The sequence below is a fragment of the Delphinapterus leucas genome, chromosome 17 (assembly GCF_059928025.1).
Source record: "Delphinapterus leucas isolate spDelLeu-1000000601 "Yukka" chromosome 17, BTC_Dleu_Yukka2, whole genome shotgun sequence".
Taxonomy (NCBI): Eukaryota; Metazoa; Chordata; class Mammalia; order Artiodactyla; family Monodontidae; genus Delphinapterus; species Delphinapterus leucas.
This window is the reverse complement of record NC_143145.1, coordinates 59,381,268-59,406,599: the sequence shown is the minus strand read 5'-3', so window position 1 is coordinate 59,406,599 and position 25,332 is coordinate 59,381,268.

Sequence of the window (25,332 nt, the reverse complement as noted above, 5' to 3'; positions counted from 1 at the left end):
GCAGTGTAGAATTGGTGAAAGAATAAGCAAATAGATCAATGGAACACAATGCAGAGATGGACCCACATAAATATGGTCAACTGATCTTTGACAAGGGTGCAAAGGCAATACATTGCAGTAAAGATAGTCTTTTCAACAAATGATGCTGAAACAACCAGATATCCATCTGAAGAAAAAAAAAAAAAAAAAAGGAAAAGAAAAGAAAAGAAAAAAAGAATCTAGACCCAGACATATCCTTCACAAAAATTAACTTTAAATGGATTATAGACCTAAATATAAAGTTCAATATTATAAAACTCTGAGTAGATAATACAGGAGAAAACCTAGGTAAACTTGAGTATGGTGAGGTCTTCTTATATACAACACCAACGACACAATTCATGAAAGAAATAATTAATAAATTTGACTTCATTAAAATTAAAAATCCATAGAATGTACAACACTAAGATTGAACTCAAAGGTAAACTTTGGACTTTGAGCGATGAAGATGTGCCAGTGTAAGTTCATCAGTTGTAGTAAATGGATCACGCTGTTGGAAGATGCTGCTGATAAAGGAGGCTATGCTTTTGTGGGGACCAGGGATATATGGGAAATCTGTGTACATTCCCTTCAATTTTGCTTTGAACATAAAAACACTAAAAAAATTAAAGTCAATTTTTTAAGGAAGTATATTTGTGTAACTATAAATAAAGTAATTGCATTTCTTATTCTAGATAGTTTTATTCACACATATTATAGTTTCTCTCCATGCCTCTTGGAATGTGATTCTGAAAACTCCATGTAAGGTCCTCTAGGGCTTAGTATAACATATGTTAAAAATAGTGTTTCTAAACTTGTTTTAAGCAACCTTACTGTTTAGTCAATTTGTATTGCTATAACAGAACACCACAGGCTGAATGGCTTATGAACAGCAGAAATTTATTCCTCACAGTTCTGGAGGCTGGGAAGTCCAAGATCAGAATATTAGCATGGTGGTGTTCTGGGTTGCAAAAATGACTCCTAGCTGTATCTTCACATAGTGGAAGAAGAGCATGGGAGCTCTCTGGGGTCCTTTTTATAAGAGTATTAATGCCATTCATGAAGACTCCACCATACTAGTCTAATTACCGCCCCAAAGCAACCCCTCACAATACCATCACATTGGAGGTTAAGATTCAACATATGAAGGGGTATGGTGCACAGACATTCAATCCATAACATTCTGCCCCTAGTCCCCCAAATTTTATGTCCTTCTCACATGCAAAATACTCTCATGTATACTCAACAACTCCAAAATTCATAACTAGTTCCAGCATCAATTCTAAAGTCTAAAGTCTAATCTAAATGGTATCTCAATCAAATATGAGTGAGTCTCAAGGTACAATTTATCCTCAGGCAAAATTCCTCTCCAGCTGTGAACCTGTGAAACCAAAGAAGTGGTGTGCTTCCAAAGTGCAATGGTGGCACAGGAATAGAATTAACATTAGTATTCCAAAAGGGAGAAATAGGAAAGAAGAAATGGATGACAGGTCTCAAGTAAGTTCAAAACCTAATAGGCATGCTCCATAAGATCTTAAATTTCAAGAACAATCCTTTTTGGTTGGATGTTCTTCCTTCCATACCTATTGGGGTGAGAGTGTCACCCCAACAGCTCAGCAAAGTGTTGCTTCCACTGTGAATCTCTGCAGTGACCCCACCCAAATCAACCTTCTCTTTCTGGCCAGAGACAAGGCTCCAAGAGCTGAGCTTCCAAGTCTCAGCTGGTTGGCCCCAAGCCCATATCTCCACTAGTCATCTGGTCTCCCACCCTTTGATATTGAAGTGGAAGAAACCCTGGCCTGTGGCTCCAGCATGCTGAGCCTGTGGTGCAGGTGGCCTCCCTGATGATCTCTGAATTGCCTCTGGGATTCTTCTTCTCTTATCTTGAAGAATAGTCTGTGATCACAGCTGAATAATTTTATGCTTTGGTCTTATCGGTTCTAAGAAATCCATGTCTTCCTTCATTTTCCCCACTTTCTCTGTTTCCCTTAGTCCCAGTGACAGTGTTTCTGCTAGCATAAGCCCATCTCTATTTCTAGCTTTTGTCGAGATGGTTGATTAAATCCATGGTTCTCACCCACAACTAATCTTATCAAATGGTTGGTATGCCATGCCTTTAGTATTCTCTTCCAAACATTCTCATTTTTTATAATATGGACAGGTTGAGAATTGTCCAAAATTTATGTTTTGGTTCTTTTTTCCTTAAGAGTTCCATCTTCAGTTTATTTTCTCCTCTCACATTTTTCTATAAGCAGTCAGGAGGAACCAAGTCCTCTTCAACAGTTTGCTTAGAAAGCTCTTTATCTAGATATCCAATTTCATCACTTGTGAGTTCTACCTTACCCAAAACACCAGATCACGAACACAGTTCAGCCAAGGTCTTTGCCACTTTGTAACAAGAATTGCCTTTCCTCCATTGTCCAATAATGTGTTTCTCATTTCCACCTGATATCTCATAAGAATGACCTTTACCATCCATATTATACCAACATTCTGTTCATGGTTATTTACGTATTCTCTAACTTTAATGTTTTCTCTGCAGCTCTCTTCTTTCTTAGCTTTCACCAGAATCACCTTTAAAAGTTCATTCATGGAAATCTAGGCTTTTTATAGTATGAACCTCAAAACTCTTCCAGTCTCTACCCATTTGGCGGGAATGCTAAATATTGCCATATTTTTATATATGTGTTATAGCAGCACCCTGTCTTCTCAGTACCAATTTCCGTCTTAGTTTGAGCTGCTCTAACAGAATACCACAGACTGTCTTATAAATAACAGACATTTATTTTTCACAGTCTGGAGCCTGGATGTCTGAGTTAAGGGTGACAGCATGGTCAGGATCAGGTCAGAACCCTCTTCCAAACTGCAGAGAGCTTACTTACATGGTAGGAAAAGAGCAAGAAAGCTCTCTGGGGTCCCTTTTAAAATGGCACTAATCCCATTCATGAGGTCTCTACCCTTACGGTCTGATTACTATCCAAGGCCCTCCTCCTAATACAATCACATTGAGAGGTAGGATTTCAACATATGTATGGGGTGGGGGGCACAAAGATTCGACCATAACACCTTCCTTGATAAACCCAAATATTTCCTTCATTTTTAAATGCTATTTGACATTCCAAGTACATAATCCAGAATAACTAAAAACAAAAGAAAGCAATTTTAAAAAGTCTAACTTTTCTATTGTCTCCAGATCCAGATATTCCTCTCCCTACAATGGTCATGTTCCTTGCCTTTTACAAATCAGGATCTAAAAACATCTTGAGAAAGAGGAGTTCTGAGTTAAATTTAACAATGTAATAAATGTACTGCATAGAAATGAAACAAACACAGAAAAAATTCTAATAACCAAAAACTGCATGACTTAGTACAACCTATGTTGATCCCTTCCTAATCCAGCTTTATCCTACTTATATAGAATATTGACTCTTGATGGACCAGGCCTGTAAGCATACCAGGAACCCTTTGCAAAAGTTAATGAAGAACCTGAAGAATCTGCTTCCATTTGTCTAGTTTCTCAGGGAGAAAATCATCAGATATCCTAGAAGGTATATTCCTATTTTATCCTTAATATTCTTCTTATAATGTTTAACTCACGTTATCTAGGCAGACTGTGCCTAGTTCTAGCCTTTTTGCTCCAGTCCCCAGTTTTATTTCTCCAGCTGGGAGTAGAAAGAAAGCTAATAGTTTTGTAAATTACATTTTACACTATCTACTCTACACTAGTACATTTTACTTCACAATAATGATATGACTAATCACATAGCTGAGAAAACTGAGTTCAAAATAAAAGTTAAACACATACTTATTGAGTTACCTCTGTATCAGGCTTTGAGCATCATATTGGGAATTGTGAGAAAAATGTGTTAATAGGCTCAAGGAGGTAATAGGAGATGCAGGGAGACAGATGAGAAGTCAGGTAATTCCAATATGGTGGGACCACTGCTATGATAGAAATATGCACATGATATTACAGCAAAAATCAGAAGATGCTGTTTTAACCCAATCTGCTTAGGGAAGGTAATTCCTGAGTTTCATCTTGAAGGCTGAATAGGACCAAGCTAATGAAAAAAAAAAAAATCCTCCCATCTTCCCCCACAGAAAAGGCATTATTTGAAGCACAATCTTTGAAACTTCATCCTATATACGTATATTTATATAGTCCAGTTTTTCTCACATAGAAAATGTCATGTAGATGAACATGGAGACAGGAAATGGAGATGGTAAAGCTGGATAAGTTGGTGAGGGTCAAACTGAAAAGTTCTGTGTCATACTAGCAGGTTAATTTTTTTATGGATGAATCAAATTTTTAACTTAGTTACATTATTATGTAGTAAAAATTCGAGGAGGGCTCAGAATAAAGCCAGATAAACCAGTCAACCAGTCCAGGCAAGAACTAGCAAATGTTTGAGTAATGAGAACAAGCAGCAAGAGGAGATATTTAACAGGTTAGATTTATACCAAAGGTTTGTTAGATAAGGATTTTGAGGAACAGCAGGATTCAAGAGTGACCCATAGGAAATTCCCTGGCAGTCCAGTGGTTAAGGCTCAATTCTTTCACTCCTGTGGGCCCTGGTTCGATACCTGGTCAGGGAGCTAAGATCCCACAAGCAGAATAGCACAGCCTAAAAATAAAAGAAAAAAGAAAAAGAGAGACTGCCAGATTTTAGGGTTAGGAAATTGGTGGGTAGTGGTGCCAATAAATGAATTAGAAAACACATAGTGTTTTTAAGTTTTTAGATGTTTTGAGTTAGAAGTAATTATGGGACATTCAATCATTGATATTGCTTAAAATTTAAATTTATTTAAATCTCTTGAGGCTTTGGGATCCTCAAGAGAGACTAGAGCTAAAAAATAATTAATCTGTCAGTCATAAATATAAAGAAGGCAGTTAAGGGCTTCCCTGGTGGCACAGTGGTTGAGAGTCCGCCTGCCGTTGCAGGGGACACGGGTTTGTGCCCTGGTCCGGGAAGATCCCACATGCCATGGAGCGGCTGGGTCCGTGAGCCATGGCCGCTGAGCCTGCGCATCCTGAGCCTGTGTTCCACAACAGGAGAGGCCACAACAGTGAGAGGCCCATGTACCAAAAAAAAAAAAAAAAAAAGAAGGCAGTTAAAACATTAAAAATAGAACGTTAAGAAGTTATTCTAGGACAGTTAAAGAAGGTGAAGAGAAATTAGTGACATTAGGAATTCTGGTATATCACTCTTTTTATTGCTGCATGTTAAACCACCCCAAAACTTAATGGATTAAAACAAAAATGATAAAATACATATGGAGTTAATTAAATTTTTCTTTTTTTAATACTGGAGTAGAGTTGCTTAACAGTCTTGTGATAGTTTCAGGTGTACAGCAAGGTGATCCAATTATACACATACATGTATTTATTTTTTTTCAAATTCTTTTCCCATCTAGGTTATTACAGAATATTAAGCAGAGTTCCCTGTGCTATACAGTAGGTCCTTGTTGGTTATCCATTTTAAATATAGCAGTGTGAATATGTCAATCCCAAACTCCCAGTCTATCCCTCCACCCACACTTCCTCCCTGTTAACCATAAATTCATTCTCTAAGTTTGTGTGTCTATTTTTGTTTTGTAAATAAGTTCATTTGTATCTGTTTTTTTTTTTATTTTTTAGATTTCACATATAAGGGATATCTCATGATATTTGTCTTTCTCTGTCTGACTTACTTCACTTACTATGATAATCTCCAGGGTCATTCATATTCTGCAAATTACATTATTTTTTTCTTTCAATGGCTGAGTAATAATCCGTTGTATATATGTACCACATCTTCAATATCTATTCATCTGTCAATGGACATTTAGGTTGCTTCCATGTCATGGCTATTGTAAGCAGTGCTGCAATAAACATTGGGGTGCATGTATCCTTTTGAACTGTTTTTCTCTTGATATATGCCCAGGAGTGTGATTACTGGATCATATGGTAGCTATATTTTTCGTTTCTTAATGAACCTCCATACTGTTCTCCATAGTGGCTGTACCAATTTACATTCCCACCAACAGTGTAGGAGGGTTCCCTTTTCTCCACATCCTCTCCAGCATTTATTGTTTGTAGACTTTTTGATGATGGCCATTCTGACTGGTTTGTGGTGATATCTCATTGTAGTTTTGATTTGCAATTCTCTAATAATTAGCAACGTTGAGCATCTTTTCATGTGTCTCTTGGCCATGTGTATGTCTTCTTTGGAAAAATGTCTATTTAGCTTTTCTGTCCATTTTCTGATTGGCTGTTTATTTTTTAAATATTGAGCTGCATGAGCTGTTTGTAAATATTGGAGACTAATTCCTTGTTGATCACATCATTTGCAAATATTTTCTCCCATTCTCTTGGTTGTCTCTTTGTCTTGCTTGTGGTTTCCTTTGCTGCACAAAAGCTTTTGAGTTTAGTTAGGTCCCATTTGTTTATTTTTACTTCTGTAACTCTGGGAGACAAATCAAAAGAGATATTGCTGAGAATTAAGTCAGCAAACATTCTGCCTATGTTTTCCTCTAAGAGTTTTATAGTATCTGGCCTTCCATTTAGGTCTTTAATCCATTTTGAGTTTATTTTTGTGTATGATGTTAAAGAATGTTCTAATTTCATATTTTTATATGTAGCTGTCCAGTTTTCCCAGCACCATTTATTGAAGAAACTGTCTTTTCTCCATTATGTATTCTTGCATTCTTTGTCATAGATTAATTGACCATAGGTGTGTGGTTTATTTATGGACTTTCTATCCTGTTCCATTGATCTATATTTCTGGTTTTGTGCCAGTACCATACTGTTTTGATGAGTGTAGCTTTGTAGTGTAGTCTAAAGTCAGGGAGCCTGATTCCTACAGCTCCATTTTTCTTTCTCAAATTGCTTGGGGTATTTGGGGTCTTTTGTGTCTCCATACAAATTTTAAGATTTTTTGTTCTAGTTCTGTGAAAACTTCCATTGGTAATTTGTTAGGGATTCCATTGAATCTGTAGACTGCCTTGGGTAGTATAGTCATTTTGACAATTTTTCTTCTGGCAGTCTTGCCTGGGTTCATTCATGTGGCTGCATTTAACTTATAGATCACCTGGAGGTGGGTCTCAGGTGAGACAATTGGATAGACTGGGCTGTATTTCTATACAGCAGTCTTTGATCACAAGCTGCTTTTCAATATTCCAAGAGAGTGAGGGCTGACCCTGTAAAGTCTCTTGAGGACTAGCCTCCAGATCTCAAAAATGTCACTTGTACCACATTCTCTTGGTGTAAGCAAGACAAAAGGCTAGCTCAGATTGGGGTGAAGAAATATACTTCACCATATTTGGTAAGGAGCTGCAAAATATTTTGGTCAATCTATCACATTTGGGAAACACCAATATGTAAGAATAAGACTAGAAATAAAAGGCTGAAAAAATTAGATACAATATTAGTAAGTATAGAAGAATCATTAAAGAGTTATGTCATGGAGGCCAAAAGAAGAAAGAATATTAAACAGAAAAGGTTGTTTAAGAGGGTCAAATTTCCTAGAGAGTTAAAGTACCACTTGACCTAATGACTCAGTGTGTCTATTAGATTCAGTAATTAGAGGCCCTTGGTGAACACAATGAGAACAGTTTTAGCGGCAGAGTAGGGATAAAAGCCAGTTTGAAGTTTATTGAAAAGTAGATGGAGTAAGAAATGGACATAGCCATATTAGTTTACTTTCTAGAGTTTTAGATGAGAGGGATGTAGCATGAGATTCAGAATCATGTAATGGTTCTCTTTTTTAATGGGAGAGATATGAGTATATCTATAGGCTTAAGAATAAGAGCTAATAGAGAGATAAAGATTGGAGAAAGACAAATATAGACAAGGAGATAGAGACAGAAACAGGGAACAGTGATAGTACTGGAGTTGGAGAGAGATAAAGGAAAAGCAGAAGAGACAGAGAGAGGGAAATGCGGAGATAGAGAAGAAGACACAGAGAGAGATATGCATATATGCACAGAGACAGAGATAGAGAGAAAAAAACTCAGGAAGAGACATAGAAAAATGGAGAAAGAGAAAAAGAGATAGAGAGGCATAAAGAAACTGAGAAAACACACACTCAACACACCACCCAGATGGGCACAAAACCATAGAGAAAGACACAGGGAGACACGGAGACTGGGAGAGGCATAGACACAACCTCCCCATGCATAAAGTAAGTCAGAAACAGAGAGATGGAGGCAAAAAGAGATGAGACAGACGCAAAGATAGAGACACAGAAACTGACACAGATAATAAAAATAAATGGTTTCAAGGACAAATGTGAAGGATTTATGATGGACAGGACCAAAGATCTCATCCTTGAGAATGGAAACGGATTAGAATGAGTGTTGATGCATTCAAATTTACAGGAGTTGAAAGAAACAAACAGGATGAATTCAAGTGTGATAGTCTCAATATCTTTGAAAAGATTAGGAGATGAAATCTTTCTGCTGAAAACATTGGGCAGTGGTCATTAGAGCAGTGGTTTCAGACATGGCTGCATGTTAGAATCAACTTGGAAATAAATTTTAAATTCAATTGCTTGGGCCCAACCTTCAGATTCTTATTTAATTGCTCTAGTATGAGTTTGATCATGAGAAAATAAATATCTTTGGGTGAATCAAAAATACGGACAGACTTAAGGACCCTTAGTTAGAGCTTTAAGGATAGCACTAAAATGTTGGAATCATTCCTGTGAATAATGTTCCAGGGAGCAGACCATAACAGAGTGAAAGGATTGATGGGTGTACTCACAGCCGTATGGAGATTAGACCCCCCTCAACAATCTCACCACTCTACCTGGTCATATAGTTTCTGTATTAGTACTCAGATGTTCAAGCAGTGAGGAGGAAGAGATTGTAGAATTTTCTAGGAATGGTGAGACCCAATAGGATAGAATAGAAGAGTCTGCTGAGACATAGTGCAAGTGAACAAGGATCTAGGTTTGTTAAGGAAGGGAGCTGCAAGTGTCCAGATAGGTTGGAAGAAAGTAAAAGAATCATGAAACCATAGGAATAAGGAGAAAGGACAGATATAGCAAGGGCATATTTGAGGTAAATGTACAGAACTTTAGGCCAACAATGTGTTATTTAGGTAGGTGTTTAGAAATAGCTAAAATGAAACAGCTATGAGTCTAGGGTGTGGAGTAAGGTTAAATGAAGGCAAAAATCAACTGAAACCGAGGAGACTACAGAACTGCACCTACAGTGGCACAGAGGCTGCCAATATTGAAGATAAGGTCACTTGGGTTGGTTTTTGTAGAAAAAAAAATTTTTTTTTGCAAGAGGGAGATCAAATAATGTTTGGAAACCAAAATAGGAAACTGAAAGAATGTAGATGGCTTAAGTCACTTGCTTAGAAATTTAAAGAAGTGTTTGGCACCTAGATCAGAGCCTCGTTCATAGTAAGCACTGAATAACTATTAGTATTACTATTAAGATAAATAAATAGAGACAACACTAAACCTATCCAACTCAAAAGACCATTTTTTTTTTCAAATATACTAAGAAATTTCACTTTCTACCATGTAACTATCCACCAAACCCGGCAGTTCACTGTGGAGAATAAAATTCTATTCTAAACTCAGCAATCTGGCTAGAATTGCCAGCATAAAAAACCTTCAGCCTCATTACAACACTCTTACACACAAACCTCTCAGGTTAATGGAGGTTGGTAAAGGCCCAACTCTCCGCAAGGAGCCCTTCCTCTCTGCCCTTTTGCTAATTATCACTGTTGTAACCACAGTGACCTCAGGGAGGCACAACTTCTAGCACTCTTACTTGGGTGAATACTGGCAGGCTAGAATATTAAACACCTTCTATAAAGTCTGGGGAATATCTCTTAACTCACATCAAAAAGTAGCACTCATAATCAGTGATTCACATGCCTGGTGTGCATCAGGGTCTTGGGAGATTCGAATTCTAACATTTAGTGAGGACATCCATGCTCATTTTCAATAAGAATTCAGGAGAGCAGATCCTTATGTAAGCTGCTTGGTTGTGATCTGAAGATCAACTCGGAAAAACACTGCATTATCTCCATGTTGTGTAAACTTGTTAACCATAGGGCACACCTGGGTAATTATTAAAAATAAAATTTTGGCCATTTTCCCTAAAGCATATTATTTCGTATATAGAAATTAGATGTGGGAATCCATATTTATGAGAAGAACCTCCAGGTGATTCTTTTGATAAAGAAAGTTTGGAAAATTCTGCATTAACTAACTTGACTCAGTAGATTCTCACATTCCTGAATCAGTAAGCACTGCGAGTATCCTAGAGCTTTGCTGCTCAAAGTGAGGTCAGAGAATCCACAGCACTGGTATCACCTAGAAGAGTTTTAGAAACTCAGAATCTTGGACCTAACCCCAGACTGGTGAGTTAGCATCTACATTTTACTAAAATCACCAAGTCATTAACAGGTATGTTAAATTTTGAGGCTAAAGAGCCTCCTGCCTGGCTAAAGAAACCCTAGTTCCTCACCCCTAGCCAACTTTAATTTGGAAGAGGCCATCTTTCTTTTTCCACTGGAAAACATGGTCCTAATTCCTGTCAGTGCCTTTTCTACAGGGATGGGCCAAACAAGATTCTTATATCATTCACTACTTCATCTTAAATAGTATTTTCCAAGCCAACCCCCTCACTCACAAAGGGGGTGAGAATCACATCACAATGTGATGAGAATCACAATCAACTCATTATCTTGGATGATATCTCTCCAGGATCCCTAACACCTCTGAATAAAAAGTACAATTAGGACCAATGAGCAGGTGTGGAGCAATATATACCAACTCAATATTGGAAACCAGGGAACTAAGAATCAGAGCTGTCCACGGATGGCAAAAGGCAGATATCAGAGAGTAAACTGAGTTGTGCTTCACAGGAAGCTTCAAAGAATATGCTGGAAGATTATCTGATGGAATGCTGAGGAAAAGATTCCAGAACCTAATGTATAATTTCTTACTTTCAATACCCCTGCCAGTCATTATTTTCTATGCTTATAAGTATTAGTATGTAATACTTTTCATGTCCTAAAAAACAATATTATCCTTTATATCAGTATTTTTCAAAGTGTGTTCTACATTTATGTTTATGTAATGTTATATTTTAAAAGTTTCAATAATTAAATAAGTTTGAGAATCAGTCATTGAACTAACAAGTTTTCATTACTGAGCTTCTCAAAGCCTTTAATATGTTGTTTCTTATGACTTTCCAAGGTGAGGACAAAGAACGCAGTGTTTTTCAATATTATTCGACCATAGGTAACTTTTTTTGTACAGAACTTCTCATAGCACTATGTTCTGTGGAACACAAATTGGAAAATAAAAATATATAATGTAAGTCCTCAAATGCATAAAATCCAGTAAGAATGTGTTCAGTATTTTCCTACCTAACATAACATCTATATGCTCTGCCACCTTACATGGGAAAATGATACTGCAAATAAACATATATCATCACAATTATGTAATTTATGACATTTTAACTTCCACATCTTTCAAAATATAAGCTACTCCAGTTCTATTAATAAACTTAGTATTTTTTCACATAGGCTTCACTGTGTTTGACATGCTTGAAATATTATAAAGCAATAAAATATTGGATTTTCCCCCTTTTATTTACACATTGAATTATTTAGGACATAGAAACATGTTTTTAGTTGTTGCCATATTATCAGATAGTATTATCTGATTTTATTTTAATTTGGTAAGTCAGCATTTTTATTAATGGATATTAAAATAATCATCAAAACTGCAGAAAAAAATGTATCTCAAATTTAGAGTGTCTTCCTTTTACATTTGAAAAATCTGACCCTTTCTCAAATTCTGCCACTGGTATAATAATTCAACATGAGCTTATTGCTTGGCAAAACTCAGATTATCCCACTGACCTCTGTATTTGATGATAGCAAATAAGCTATGTAATGTGTGAATACATACAGGCAAACACATACACCCTCACACACTACAATCTGATGGGAATTGCCAATCCAATCACGTGGACTCTCCTAATGATAAATGCTGATGATTGCATCAGCAGCTGCCATTGGAATCAATTACTAAGATGGCTAAAGCAGTCACATTGGCTTTATTGTATTCTGGTCATTTCATGTTTATAGCTCAGTCCTTTCAAAGTCACTTTAAATGGATTTGAGATAGGAGCATTTCTTCAATCAGCTTTCATGACAACTAGTTCCATGCTCCATACTGATGCAATAAAAATATTGTCATTTTTCCCTTTGCACCTCGAGAATGAAATAACACATGCTATATAAGCATTCCGATATTGCAATGGTTTATCATCCGGAAAAAAATGAGATTCCAATATTACTTTGAAGGAGATGGGGAACTGCCAATGTAAACAGAGAGAATTCTCATTGTGCTGAATCAGATGCATCTGAGCCCTTTCGGTATTTTTCAATCCACATTTTATAGTGTAAATATACACTTAACGTGGTAGTAACGTTAAATTGAAATGTATAATTTTGAATAGCCAAAATAATATATTTTAAAAAATCTAATTCTAAGTTGAAGACTCTATTGGAAAAAAATTGTAGAGATTCCTTTAAAAATGAATTAGTTGGGCTTCCCTGGTGGCGCAGTGTTTAAGAATCCGCCTGCCAATACAGGAAACACGCGTTCGATCCCTAGCCCAGGAAGATCTCATATGCTAGGGAGCAAATAAGCCCTTGTGCCACAACTACTGAGCCTGCACTCTGGAGCCCATGCTCTGCAACAAGTGAAACCATGACAATGAGAAGCCCATGCACCACAACGAAGAGTAGCCCCCACTTGCCTCAACTAGAGAAAGCCCATGCACAGCAACGAAGACCCAACACAGCCAAAAATAAAAACAAATAAATTAATTAAAAAAATGAATTAGCTAAAATAATTTCAAAAGTAAAACAGTAATTTAGAGACTTATTTTGATAACATTAGAATACTTGGTAACTCCAGTGCCCAGTTTCCTGGGAAACAGAATTATAGTTCAAATAACAAGAAGTGTATGAAAGCTATAGTTATAGATCTTGTTTATGAGACTAAGGTTTGGCAAATTGAGTCATGGTATCTGTACATCAGCTATGCATAGTAAAACAATTTTACCTTTTATTATTTATAACTGTGGCATGGACCCAATCATTGTAATTACCCAGAGATAAGAAGTCTATACAGTTTCAGTTGCTTAAAAATGTACTACACTACCTTCTATACATTTTCTCTCCCTTAGCTAGTGCTCAAAATACATTATTGTCCAGATTTAGTTGAGATTATTTTACTGCATGCTTTTTCCTGTTTCCTCAGGTCCAATTTTGTGTTTCTAACTAGAGACACTGATTATCAATGTAGGATAATATTATGGACTGAATACTTGTGTCTCCGTAGAATTCATATGTTGAAGCCCTAACCCCATTGCAATGGTATTTGGAGATGGGGACTTAGGGAGAAAAATAGGTTTAGATGAGATCATGTCATGAGGCTAGGGCTATCATGATGGGAATAGTACCCTTATAAGAAGAGACACTCTCATTATTTTTATTTCTATATGCTTTCATTCTAAATCTGGAAAATGTCCTCAAGTTTGTCAACTCACTAGTGATCTCTTTTCCACAAGATCATTATTACTCAATAAACACCCTAATATTGATTTTGACTATTTTATTAACCTTGTTTTCTTTCAATCTTTTAGTTTAATTATTTTACTTCTATTTTCATCTTAGACACTGACATTGAAATTCATCCTTTTCAATATTTTTTTTTAGCTTATACAGTTGAACCTTGAACAACATGGGCTTGAACTGTGTCGATGCATTTACACGTGGATTTTTTTCGATAAACACGTACTATAGTACTACACAATCTGAGGGAGGTTAAACCTGTGGATACAGAGGGTGGACTGTAAAGTTATAGGTGGATTTTCTACTGTGCGGAAGTTCATTCCAACCCCTGCAATGTCCAAGGTTCAACTGTATTTTCCATATACCTTCTGGTTTTTGCTTTTTCACAGAAGCAATATGCTTCTAACCCATAAAAACACAAAATATTTTTTAAACTTTGTTTCCTAAGATGTAACCTATTTTACAAGGTTTGTTCTTCCTCTAAATCTTCCGAATAAGCTTCTATCATTTTATAGCCTCTAATGATAGGCCATAGCATTTTGGTTTTTCTTCCTCAAGTTAGAAGAGATTTGTCCAGATAGGGGTTCACTAGTCAACATTAATATGACTCTATTTATTCCACTTTAGGTTCACTTAGCTGTGAGTAAAAATGTTCTTGTGAAGTCTGCACATGGAGGGTGGGTTGTTTTAAACAACAACTTTGCAGTGTGGGTAGGCATAGCTCAGTAGAGTTCTGCTGAATGCAAGTAAAGCATCCAGCTCCTTCATGGCTGAATCTCCCATATGGTGAATGGATGGACAACAAAAAGACACTGACTCTAATTATGCTCTGTGGCCAGCACTCTTCCTTTGCCCTCTATCACACACCCAGCCAACCCAAACCTGCACATGGAGAGTTTCACTATTTTAAGTAAGAGGCAGTGATTCTCTGTCAGTATCCCCACTCAGGTTCTTTTTTTTTTTTTTTAGTTATCCACATAAGCCATAAAATGAGATGCCAATATAATTTGGGTCAGGAAAACAATACTTTGGGTTCCCCTTCAAACAATGCTAACACAATAGATGTTTGACTATTTAGACTTGACTTGCTGGAAGAATCTTTGAAACAGTGCCAGTAGAGCACAGAACAGACATTTCTTAACTCTACTTATTTTCAGGACAGTATATTTGGGTTTGCTGTATTACAAATGGCAAAACATAGCTGCATCATCAACTTCAGAAGTCATTTCAGCACCAGAAGTTCTGTAGTTAGTGGAAAAGCATTTCACATTTTGCCAATCTGTTGACTCTTTAAAAACTTCATGGACAATGCTGTTAAAAGTTTTTTAGCCTCATAAGTATGTTATATAATTGGTTCAGGCAAACAAAGAAACGGCTAAGGAGATATCATTTTATGAACAGTCACCCTTAAACTATTTCTCACATAATAAAAAATATATTTACACATAATTAATGAGGTAAACAATGGATTATCATTTTAGGCCTGAAATATACAAACATAATTAAGCCATAGATTTATAGGGAAAGAGTTAAGAAAGTCGCCATTCATTTTCAAGCTGTAATTGAATCAAACACACGTGTTGATAACAAAATTATATGGGGTGCTACATTTACAAACTTTTAGCCTCTTGTATTGCCAAGAAATGCTCAAAGGAAGAGAGGAGGCAGAAGAAAGTTGAACTAATTAGAGGACATACTAATTACTATGTTGATGTTTCAGCACAGCCAGTTCACTAATCAATAGCAGAGTGCAAGCGAATGCCTACAATTTTATGTTGTCTTAAAAATCTCTGTGACAAGGAAATATAGCCATTATTTTGTAATAACTTCGAATGGAGTATAATCTATAAAAATACTGAATCACTCTGTTGTACACCTGAAACTAATATAATATTGTAAATCAACGATAATTCAATTTTTAAAATTAAATAGATAAAATTATTTCCTTGAGCGTAACTCTTAATCTTGAGGCTATGCTTACTTAATGATGTTAGAGGAAATTATGTTTGCTGGAATATAAATTTTGTAGCATTAGGAATACACCATTAAAGTAGTATGTAACGAAAAAAAAATCTCTGTGAATTTTCAAAGACATATTTAGCATCCTGGTAGATTGCCTATGACCTTGTTAATCTGTAACAAAGCATCTCTAATACACATCTAAAAGTTTTCACCATTAAAAGGCAGGAATCTAAAGATCTGGGACTTTGTAACACACAAGTGTTTACCTGCTGGTCTGGACACTTTATACAGCTCCTAGATGACCCTCAGCATTGACACAGCAACATTTAGTTTTGTGTTTGTCTTCTTAGGGGAGCATCTGGTATTAACCCCAATCTCTTGTTTTTATTGCCTGGTAATAGGTATATACCTGTATTTCTCTTTAGATAAGCATAAACCAATTAACTTAAACTGTTCTGATATAAAACTTTTATTTTCCTTAAGCTGGGTACACTGAGTACTTTGAATTGACCTGACAGCTGACATCAGAATTTCTACACAGACCGATATGTGTCTTCTCCAGCTTTGAGTTATAGCTCAGTGTTCTCTGGAAGAACCTTGGTCAAATTTCACTGTATGGGCATAAAAAAGACAGGACAGCCCTCTCCCTCAGCTCTCACCATACAATTAATTTGCTCTCCATCTTCAGAAAAAAGAGTAAATTAAAACATGAACCTGCATAGTAGAGTAGAAAATAATAGACTCTGAAGCCAGGGAGCTTCAGTCAGAATGCTAGCTCAGTTGTTTATTAAAGGAGTGATATTGTACAGGATATTTAAACTTCTGGTATAATTGAACAGACATCATAAGATAGCTATGAGGATTATATTACTTAATTAGAACAATTGAAGTTGCAAATTTTTTGTGAGGAATTGCATCTTCTAAAAACTCTGCCTCCTCAATGTTTTCATATATATAATATGGAATGGAGAAGGAAATGCCCACAGGACTATCTCAAAGTTAAGTCTTCCTGTATATTATCTGTAGTCATAATTTTTGTAAAATAAGGTTAATAAAAGGAGTTAGAATATTTATCCCTTTAAAAGCAGTTGCCCTGTGGTAAGCAAAAACTGATAAGTTTATTTGCCTTTTTGTATTAAAACAAAAAAGTCCATATATTTATAGTCTTTTGAAAAAGTAATCTTTCAAGCAGAGAGCTGAAGTTAGAGCAATAATGAGTGGCCATTTGCTTATTCATTCATAAATATTAATTGAGTGGCTACTATGCTCTGAGCATTATTCTAGGCACTGGGAATATAAGAGTGAGCAAAGCAAACAAGTATCCCTTATTTATGGAACTTGGATTCTAGTGGCAAGAGACAGACAATACAATATTTAAATTATAATCTACACATGTAGAAGTAAACACATATACACACGTATTAGAAGGAAATAAATGATACAGCTAAAAATAGAAAAGCAAAGTTTAAAAGTAGAGGAGACTCAGGAGGTAAAGGGATTTAGGAGGGCTGGGAGTGAGATTACAGTTTAAAAAAAATGGTCAAGTCAGTCCTTACTAAGAAGGTGAAATCTGAGAAAAGACCTGAAATAATGTTTTTAACATCATTTTTGATAATAAATAAAGGGATCATTGGGGTGGGAGGCTAAAAACTTTCCATGATCCTGAAATGTTGCCTAATTACTTAAGTAGGCCTGGCCTAGAAAAGTAAAATAAACCCTGGTTTTGATGAGGACCTAAAACACTTAAACAAATAAATGTTAATAATAGCATCAGATAAGGGCTGTAGTTTGGCCCATTCTGAATACCAAGCTCTTTACAAAAATTGTCATATGCATAAAGAACAGACTTGTGGTTACCAAGGGGGAGGGGGAAGGAAGTACTGAGAGTTTGGAATTAGCAGATGCAAATTGTTATATATGCGATGGATAAGCAACAAGGTCCCACTGTATAGCACAGGGAACTATATTCAATATTCTGTGAAAAACCATAGTGGAAAAGACTATGAAAAAGAATATATATATATGCAATAGAGTCACTTTGCTGTCCAGCAGAAATTACACAACACAGTAAATCAACTATACTTCAATAAAGTTTTTTAAAAGGGTAATGAACATATTCATCACCTCCAAAAAAACTATCATATGCAATTCTCCTGAGCCTTGTTTCTATCATCTATTCATCATTCAATCTAAAAATATTATTTTAGTTTAGACCATATAGTATTATCAAAAAAGTTCATTGAAATAGAAACTACACACATTTTTTCAGAGTTAACTTAGGCTTATATGTATATTTCACTAACAACGCAGGGTCAATAGCTGTAGCTAGGACATGAACACTAGACTCAATTGGGGAAATGCATCTGCCTTATATGTCTATTTCTTCTGCAGTTTGCCTTTATTAATTCTTGTCCCATGGTAAGAGTCGTCTTGTGTTTTTCAAGCCCTTATTCTCACTAACCAATCAAGAGCTTGAAGAAAATTTCCTATGAGTGAATTTCATCAATTGATTGCTATATGAGTTGTTCCCCACACTACAGTTTACAACAAGCTAAAGACCTGCTTCCTTACTCACCCATGAATGGATAAGTTCTGCTTCAGCCATTTCTATGAATTAGAAATGCTGAATTCTGCCTCCTTAGTAGAGCCAGGAGAGCGTGACAACTTTGTACTAAAGTCAGAATTTTGACAGCTGCATCTAACACACAACCAGCTGTGTAAACATTGGCAACTTTTTTAAGTTGTCCAAACCCAAGTCTCTTCCTGTATAAAAATGAGAAGTAGAATATCTACACCAAAGTGTTATAATGATAATTAAATAAGATAAGGCATATAAAGTTTGAGACAGTGCTTAATACATCATTAAAGATCTATAAGAGTAACTCTTATTTTTTTTTGCTAAATTCTCTTCCAGACATACTCAGGTAAAACCCATGTGAGAGAAATTAGATCTAGATATCTCTGGTATTCAAACTACTCCTCCGGGTTAGTACAGTCTAAATTGCAAACATCTTCCTTAAGGGTTTGTAGAATTTCTGGACAGCCCTGGTATTCAGTCTATAACCATTCGCAAGAGACAAAGGCACCAGGTATCCCTAGTCAAAATGATTACACAGAACCAAACCAAGAAATGTCATTTCAAGCTTAACTGTTAACTGAAATGAAAGCAATTAGGTACAATAGGAAATTCTTTCCTATCTCAAAGTTGCATCCTGCTGTCACTGTCAAAAAAGAAAATGTTAGATGACTAGACTGACCCCAAATATAAGAGTAATTATTACATAGAGAATAATTAGGAGCCGTTTTTCACTTTAACAAAAAGCAGAACAAGAGAAAATAGATCTCGTTTGTAACATCACCGAAGGAGAAATGGCATTTCACACATTGAAAATCTTTAAGAAACTGTCTGCCTCATTATCTGGGGTAGCTTAGGCAAAGCCATGCTGTGATGGGGGAAAGGATTACATGGCCTCATCTCTCCATTTCTCACCCTGTGCTTCTATGATGCCACAATCACACTTTTAGAACCACCATTCAAGAGCAACATAGGAGGACATTAAAGTTCCTCCTGGAAAAAGATGATTTTGTGTGTCTACAACCATAAAAATATATCCAAGAAGTAGCTGAAGATTTGTAGAAAAATAATATGTGTCCAATTTACATTTCATTTTCTGACATTATTAAGTCCACATTATTAGTAACTAGTAAATTAAAATTCACCAAAAGTAAATTTGCTAACCTCATTTGTTCTTTGGGAATAATATTTTTTTCAGATATTAACACATTATAATACTTATAACAGAGTGTAGTATTATACAGTTTGACTTATAAAGAGCAGTGTGCTTTTTTTCTATTGTAGTTTAAAACTATCACTAGCTTCTCTTTTCTTAGAAAATGTCCCTTATGAGTATTAATGACCCACAGCCACCTCTAAGTTATTAAGTGTGATTGTCTGCTTTGTGGAGCATTTGACCCATTGTCTCTTCTTCTCATTCCTTAAGATCTCTTCCATTTTGGCAATTTCACTACTCATCCAAAACTACCTCAATGGGTGCACAGAGAAATGAAAACGATAGAATATCTATCAGTTAATTGACTCTTTTTCAACAGCATAGGGACAGTTTGATGGAGCTTGAATATAGTTGTTAAAATGAGGCTTGAAAATCATCTGTGAGTGACATAACACTTTCTATATTCAAATGCATTAAAACACATGGTCAAGGTTTGATTGTATTGAATTATAATTAGGTTTCTGCTTTATATGAAGACTTTGCTTATCACAGATCACTCTTGTCATGAACTTTTAAAAACTCTGATAGTCTACAAATATTTATATATTACCTTTATCTTTTCAGCACTAAAACGTTGTCCCAAAATGACTCATTTAAATTTACTAATAATCAAACCAAAGAAGAAATAAATTATCTCAGGGCTGATACACATATTACGCTTTCACTGAAAACAGCCAGCAGCATATTCTGTTTTGTTCCTCCTTCTTTGGGAATAATTCAAGCCTCTACCCCAAGGAAATAGCTTTCTTTCCCTCAAACTGATACACTTCACTTTAAATATATATACTAATATTGAACTTAAATTTTCTTTCTTGTACGTCCACTCCCACCCCACTTCACAGTGCCTGTAGACTGCTCCTAGGAATCACCTCCTCTAAGGATACAGAGTTTGTAGTCAGCTCTCATAGCCTCCCAAGTTATTTCAACAAACTATACATATTTAGTTATTGCAATTTTTCTTAAATCAATCCCTTCAGCAACAATTCTCTTGTATTGCTCGTTTCTGATTTCTACACTAGTTTTTATTTCACTTTCTTTCAGGCACAGGAAGTCAATGAACTATTTTAAGCATCTCCCTGGAGCTGTGCAAAAAGGTTCAGTGACCTCCCAGTTCTTTCCTGAGGTGATGACTCCCCCAACCATCTCCTGTCAGGGTCTTTGATAATGTGCCAAGAATTCAATAGAAATTCATTCTAGATGGGAAAACAAAGCGTGAGTGGGACAGAAGGCAATTTATCTCATTGAGATAATTTGAGAAATTATTTTTCTCCCCCAAAGATTGAAAATATGAGGAATGACCTGATCTAGTGGGAAATATCACCGAAAGAAGAGCATTAAGGGATGTTTCTAAGCCTTTTGTCTAAAATTGCTAGAAACCATTGAATTTCTCCTTAGAATGAAAAATGGTCTCTACTGCTTTCTTCATTTCTACTTAAAAGGTAAGTTTGTAATAAATTTAATGTTTTAGATAATGTCTAAAGATACAGTGTATGTAACAGAATCATGGCTGGAGTAAGCAAGCTAATTTTAAGCATCTCCTTTTACTGAAGTCAGAGTCACAGGTGCAATACTTTGTCCCCATTCCCTACCTTGTGGACCAACACCACACACACACACACACACACACGCACACACACACACACCCTTCAATACCTACCTCTAATGCAAACGATTTTGAGTAACCTCCTTGATAATAGAGACTTTGTATTCCTAGTTGTATCCATTAAACCCAAATAGATGTGTAAATACATATTTGTTGAATCAATTAATTAATTACTGAGTGAAAATGAGATAAATCAGATGAGACCTTGTGGATGACTAAGGCTAAAATCAATACTAGAAAAGGAAGAAAATCATAAAATATTTTTTAAAAAGTCAGCATGCATGTTCAAAGCCCGAGTATAGAAATAACATTTCTCACTGTCTTTTTTCTTTTATTTTATTCTAGAAAATAAAGTATTGCATAAAATTGTCATCTTCTGTTTTTAAAGTTCTCCCATTTCATTTAACCTCTGAAATATAGACATCTTACTTATTCAAAACAGTACAAAAAGAAGCTAGTTACTGAAAGCTTATTCTAGAAAGTGGCAGCATTCTCCTCACTAAGTAGCGACTGGGTCTGGTCATTTATTGTCAACAGTCTGACAAACCTCACTCATGTGGGGAAAAACTGGCAACCTAGAATAAGATAACATATGCTGTCAAAATTTGCTAGACACTTTCTTAAAAATCATTAAGTATCTGCTACATTGGAGTTGATCGAATTATCCATTTGAACAATGATATCTATAAAACAATACATAATGGATTTTTCAGAATAAAATGAATTTCTCTTGCAAATCTCTCATTGGTGTAGAAGTTCACAATCTTTCAGTGTTTTAACAGCAACAGCAACAAAAAACAGTTCTTTCCTTCAACCTCTCCGTGATCGTTCTCCCTTACAAAACATAAAGAATGCTAAAATTAACTATGTTATCAAAACTCATGTGACCATATACCCTGAACTCATTTATGGATAGATTTCTTTTTGATTTTGGTCACTGATTTCCAAACTATCCCGGATGGTGAGTTTCTTTATAACATTTTCTAATGATCCCCTATGAATCCTAAATATTTTTTCTTGCAATTAGATAGATAAAGTTCTCTTCTCTAACATGAATGCCCTCCTATGGTATACTTTTATCTCTCACCTCCCATTCTTTGTCACTATTTTGTCCTTTTCTAATAATTAAAGCTTCTTTGGTCATTTGCTTCAGGTATAATTTGCAGCATTCATTTTACTCTTACTAGAATTCTTATCTTTTAAATGTTCAAACAACATAGTTTTAATTGTATTCTTTAATTTTTTGTTCCCAGAAAAGCCCTTCTGTTTATGACAAAGAATGGTTAATAGTTCCCCTTCAAATTCTAAACTCTTCAATTAGTGAATCAAAACTGAAGCAGCAGCAGTAACCACTTGGCTCCAGTCCTCTCAATTTCAAAGCTAACATGGGTTGGCCCTGAGTTAAAATGGGCTTGATGTGGCCATACCTGTCAGAGATGAGAATATGAAGCAGCACCTGTGTGTGGACTCTTGATTATCTGTACATGAATTTCATTATAAAAACCAGGAAAGTTGTCTAATAAAGCTAATGATATTATAAATTTGTGGGTTAATTTTTTAATATGTGTTTTGTTTCCACATGATAACAAATATTAAATTAAAACCTTGTAAGAAGCAGAAACTTACAATCATCAGGTTTGTTTTTCCTAATTTGAGCAAGTAGCATTTTTGTTTAAATAATATTGCCTCAAGGCCAAAGTTTCACTTTCATCCTTCTAGATCTACTCCATGCATCATTAAGTTATTTTTTTCTTATGTTTTTAAAAGCAAAAAGTAATTGATATGAAGATTTCCCTTGATAATACTTATTTTCCCATTTCTTGAGATTATGGTTGTAATAAAAGCTGTGATATTTATTAAAATTTTATTAATTTGATGCTTAAAATATACAACAGTAAATTATAACATATTTTACATGTATCCATTTCACATTTTCCATTATTAAAAATGAAATATAGACTTAAATCACATACTTATATATGTGTATATTTATATCATGGTTATTAAGCATGATAAATTAATTATGCAAAATATTTCAATATAATTTCCTGTTTACCTTTGTTTGGAGGGTAAGTTTTAATTTTTTTTGTAGATAAATACAACTAGATTATACTGTATAGAATTTGATGATCTAATAACTCACAATAAATACTGGTAAGTATAAATGGTACACTAGGGGCTATGCTAACCAGTTGGATATAAAATTGGAATCTAAGATTTTAAGCATAAAAAATGCATAACACATCACTCATGAAATAAACAAATGGTCACATTAAAATATAGAAAAGGTCTAGGGTTCCTCTGAAATGAAGTATTTCTTTCAGAGCGATGTGTTAGCAGTAGACATACATACAAAATAAGCACTGGAGAGCCATGTTTTGGCAGAGCCTGCTGAAGCCCTGTCCAAAGAAGATGGCTTTCCTGCCCATGACTCAATCACACCAGGTCCTCTGGCAAGTCTAGTCCTCTCACACTCAGATGTCAATAAATATCTGGATCATAAGACTTTCCTGTCCTGCTTCAGCAAACTTCTATGTACAATTTGGCTTCCAGTGTAGACCTGCTTAAAGGATTATTGTGTTGGCCATGTTTCTGTAAATGTGCATGTTCACACGATAGCTCTACTTTCTTTTGGAAATTAGCAATTGGCAACCTGATTCGACATATCATTTTTTTGTGATGTGTAATTTGAGTTCATACTCTGATACATTTTAAGGGCTAAAATCTATTCATTGCATTAATGAATGAAAAATAAGAGGTAGATCCACATGCATGGTGATCATAAGATAAATATTGTAAACCTGTAGACATGAGAGCCAAGTGAATTCTCCACAGTGTAAGATGACACATGAGGCTTCTTGAAAATCTGACTACTTTCTTTTCCTGGAGGCAGATTTCATGTGCAGCGTTTTCCCTTTACACTTTAACAGATTGTATCACTGTCTCTAGAGCAATAAAATATTTTTGTACTTTTGCATACACAAACAGAGAACAATAGCCACTCTAAAAACAGCTAAATATAAAGGATCAAAAATAGACATTTAAGTATGATTTTTTCCAAATCTCAGATTTAAAGGTATTTCTTAAAGACATAAACCCATCAGGTCAAATATAACAATAAAGAGACAATAGAACAAAAGTTTCAAATCTGAAAGCAGAAGAATAAGGGGGAAGTAATTTAGCAAAAAAAAAAAATATATATATATATATATTTTATATATATATATATATATATCCACAAAATAAAGAAAACCTGTTTCTAAAACTACTGATAAAGGGAAAGTGGAAGATAAATTCATTCTGCAGAACTTATAATAAGCCTAGAAGTAGGTGGCAACAGTGCTTCTGGGGAGGGGAATGAAAGCTACAATAACATTAAGAGGGCTGGTGAAAGTCTGTTAGAAGCAGGTAGGTCACCCTGAATATCTTCTCACCCACATCATGCAGGTGGAGGATGGGACCTACCCACCTGGGCAGAAGATTGAAGTTCAATCCTCTTCAGAGAGCAAATCAGTCTAAAGAAGTCAGCCTAAATCTAACAAGCCTCTGGGTCTCTCTCTGTTTATAGGAGCTATCAGCTATGATAAAGGACCAAGTTAAAGGATAATACAAGGAACAATCAACCAAACCCAGTATGTAGAATATGCTGTAGTCTAAATAAGCTGGCTTCTTCTGTAAAAGCTCAATGGGCAAAAAACAAAAAGTGAAAAATGATGAAACATTGTTTTACAATGAAAAAGAATTATGCATATATGCACATAAAAATTAAATAAAATGTGTGGAGTTTGTTTTTTTTCTCAAACTATATTTTATTAATAAATAAAAGATTATTATATACATTAATAACATCTATACACATTATAATATATACTATATATCATAGTCATGTAGCTATAAATACTATACTATACATAGTATAGTACATATAGATATCTTATAATGGACATAATTCAATATGGGAAATGGTTATTTGACAACCATCAGACAAAGCTATATATATGTATATTTGTGTATAGATATAGATTTAGATTACTATCATATATTTTATCTTGTACTATATTTACTATTTTATTTTTATTTTTTATTTTTTAAAATTTTATTTTATATTAGAATATAGTTGGTTAACAATATTGTGCTAGTTTCAGGTGTACAGCAAAGTGATCCAGTTATACATATATGTGTATCTATTCTTTTTCCATTAGGTTATTGCAGAATATTGAGCAAAATTCCCTGTGCTATACAGTAGGTCCTTGTTTGTTATCTATTTTAAATACAGCACTGTGTACATGTCAATCCCAAACTCCCAATCTTTCCCTCCCCCTCCACCGTTTCTCCCTGGTAACTATAAGTTTGTT